The sequence below is a fragment of the Empidonax traillii genome, unplaced genomic scaffold (genome assembly GCF_003031625.1).
Source record: "Empidonax traillii isolate 1590-97213 ecotype Southwest subspecies unplaced genomic scaffold, ASM303162v1 scaffold2654:size19987, whole genome shotgun sequence".
NCBI classification, from domain to species: domain Eukaryota; kingdom Metazoa; phylum Chordata; class Aves; order Passeriformes; family Tyrannidae; genus Empidonax; species Empidonax traillii.
Genome location: NW_020957847.1, coordinates 8,399 through 11,741, shown reverse-complemented (window position 1 = coordinate 11,741; position 3,343 = coordinate 8,399). Strand labels below are relative to the sequence as shown.

Below are 3,343 nucleotides of genomic sequence, written 5' to 3'. Positions count from 1 at the left end.
GGAAAAGGCCCGGAGATGTCCCCGGAGGAGGGGCTGCAAAGCCAGCCCAGGGAGCTGTGAGGAGGAAAGAGCCGTCCTGTGCCGGGAAGGCGGCCGGAGCTTGAGCCGGAGCTCCGAGCTGGTGGTCCCTGAGCAGCCTCCCAGCAGGGAGAAGCCCTTCAGGTGCTTGGAATGTGGGAAGAGCTTCAGAAAGAGCTACAACCTCCTCAGCCACCAGCACATCCACACAGGGGAACGGCCCTACACGTGTGGGGAATGTGGGAAGAGCTTCAGGCAGAGCTCCAACCTGATCAGACACCAGCGCATCCACACTGGGGAAAAACCCTACACGTGTGGGGAATGTGGGAAGAGCTTTGGGGACAACTCCAACCTGATCCAACACAAGCGTAGCCACACTGGGGAAAGACCCTTCAAGTGTGGGGAATGTGGGAATAGCTTCAATTACAGATGCACGCTCCGCAACCACCAGCGCATCCACACTGCGGAACGGCCCTACAAGTGCGTGGAATGTGGGAAGAGGTTTCAGACAAGCTCAACTCTCCTCAAGCACCAGCGGATACACACAGAGGAGAGGCCCTTCCGCTGCACCAACTGCGGGAAGGGCTTCAAACACAACTCCCACCTCGTCAGGCACCGGCGCATCCACACCGGGGAGAGGCCCTACAAGTGTGGGGAGTGTGGGAAGAGCTTCAGCGACAGCTCTGCCTTGACCAGACACCAACGGACCCACCAGTAAGGGAAGACTCTAAGAATGCCCCGACTGCAGGAAGAGCTTCGGCCGCTGCTCCCACCCCGAATGACCCCCCTGATGGTGAGGCAACCCCTGCAGTCCAGGGACTGTCAGTCCATCCCTTTCTACCAGAAAGGGCCAGTCCCCTTTGCCAGGGGCAGGTTGTGCCAACAGAACCCTTCTTGGGGGCTGTGTGGAGATTTCTGCCTTGGCTGGGACCTCCCAAGGTCAGTGCTGGAGGTTGAGAGCAGAGATCTCCCCCCGAGCGTTGGTCTGGGGGAGTTCCATCCCTCTCTAATGAATAATTCTTGCTTTTGTGGTAGTTGGAGTAGAATTGCTTCAACAATTGCTTTAGTGTAGAGCACTGTCCTATCTTATGCTGTGCTACTGGTAGTTTTAGTGTTTCTATTGTGCAGTAAATAATTCTGATGAAGATCTTTTGATCATTTGTAACCCTAAATAATTGATTTCTATTGATAGATCTGATTTACCATCATTAAAACCTGGAGAACAAAAGTGGTTCAGTCCCACCTCTGTAATTCCTCTAAACTGAAAGTGTTGGCATAACCCAAGGCTGAGATTGGATCCAGCAGCCCCAGCACCCCACAGTCAGTTGGGAGCTGAGGGGGCCACCCTGCTTTTCCAGCACTTTTGGGCCCAAAGACCTCCATGGGATCGTTGGACCTGCCAGACCATCCCCCCCTTTTCTACTCTTCTTCTTGTTCCTTCCACTTTTCCATTGTCCCTTCAATCCCCAGCCCCTCCCTGATCAGTTTTGTGCTCCCAATCCCGACATTTTTCCACACCCCTTCCACATCATCCCCCCACTCCCCAGCCCTCTCATGCTCAGTTTGGGGGTTCCACCCTGTTCTTTCCCCACTCTTTTCACCTCTCCTGCCCTTTCCCCATGAACCTCAGTCCCCCTCCACTTTTGGAGGGTCCCACTCCCCTCCCACTCAGTTTGGGGTCCCACCACCCCTTTTATCCCCTCTGACCCCCCTTTTCCCACCGACCTCCCCCTTCCCACCCCCCGCTCACCCGAGAGCTCCTCGCCCGCAGCCGGGGGGGCTCCCAGCACCACCAGTGCCCACAGAAGCCCCCCCAGAAAAGGGGTTGGGTGGGGTCCTGGGTGGGCTCTGAGTGTGTTTGGGGGTCCTTGAGGGACTGTGGGGAGATTTTCTGGGGTCCCAGCACCTTTTGGGGTGAGCTGGGTGCCTATTGAGAGGCAGGTGCCCTCCCAAAGCCCCCCCAGAGCGGGTGACACGGGGGGAACACAGGGGGGTCCCCATTCCTGATCCATCCCAGGGCCGGTTCTGCCCCCCCAAACTCGGCTCCACCCCTTGGGATCCTCCAAACCCCCCCAGTGCCCCCCAGTAACCAGAACTGTGGCAACTGGGATCATACTGGGAGCACCTGGGCCCTTACTGGGATCATACTGGTATCATACTGGGAGTGACTGCTGTAATACTGGGAGTGTGTGAGAGCGACTGCAGCCATACTGGGGATGAGTGGGATCAAACTGGCCTCTTACTGGAAGTGTCTGGAAGTTCCTGGGATCATACTGGTGGTGACTGGACTCATACTGGGATCATACTGGGATGAACTGGGACCATGCAGGGGCAAATGGCATCGTCCAGGCCAGGGACTGACGGTGCTTGGGGCCATACTGGACTCAGACTGGGAGTCCCTGAGAGGGAAAGGAACTATCCTGAGGGGTGCTGGAAGAAACTGGGAGCACCTTGGGTGCAACTGGGATCCTATTGGGAGTGACTGGGATCATGGTGGGAGTGACCAGCACCATGCTGGGATCATAGTGGGGATCATAAGGGACCAGGATCAAACTGGGAGTGACTGGAACTACGCAGAGGGGAACTGGGAGCTGTCCTGTGCCAGGAAGGCGGCCGGAGCTTGAGCCGGAGCTCCGAGCTGGTGGTCCCTGAGCAGCCTCCCAGCAGGGAAAAGCCCTTCAGGTGCTTGGAATGTGGGAAGAGGTTCAGGAAGAGCACCCACCTCCTCAGCCACCAGCTCATCCACACTGGGGAACGGCCCTACACGTGTGGGGAATGTGGGAAGAGCTTCAGCCAGAACTCCAACCTGATCCGACACCAGCACATCCACACTGGGGAACGGCCCTACAAGTGCTTGCAATGTGGGAAGAGGTTTCAGACCAGCTCCAAGCTCCTCAGGCATGAGCAGACACACACAGGGGAGAGGCCCTTCCGCTGCACCGACTGCGGGAAGGGCTTCAAACACAACTCCCACCTCGTCAGGCACCGGTGCATCCACACCGGGGAGAGGCCCTACAAGTGTGGGGATTGTGGGAAGAACTTCAGCCGGAGCTCCCACTTGACCAGACACCAACGGACCCACCAGTAAGAGAAGCCCTACAAGTGCCTCGACTGCGGGAAGAGCTTCAGCCGCTGTTCCCACCCCGAATGACCCCCCTGATGGTGAGGCAACCCCTGGAGTCCAGTGACTGTCAGTCCATCCCTTTCTACCAGAAAGGGCCAGTCCCCTTTGCCAGGGGCAGGTTGTGCCAACAGAACCCTTCTTGGGGGGTGTGTGGAGATTCCTGCCTTGGCTGGGACCCCCCAAGGTCAGTGCTGGAGGTTG

At 57.7% G+C, this 3,343-nt stretch overlaps 1 pseudogene; it reads left to right on the top strand.

Annotated features, from left to right (window-relative positions):
- Positions 1 to 58: 58 nt before the first annotated feature.
- On the top strand, positions 59 to 3,169 carry LOC114072115 (annotated as a pseudogene).
- Positions 3,170 to 3,343: the final 174 nt, after the last annotated feature.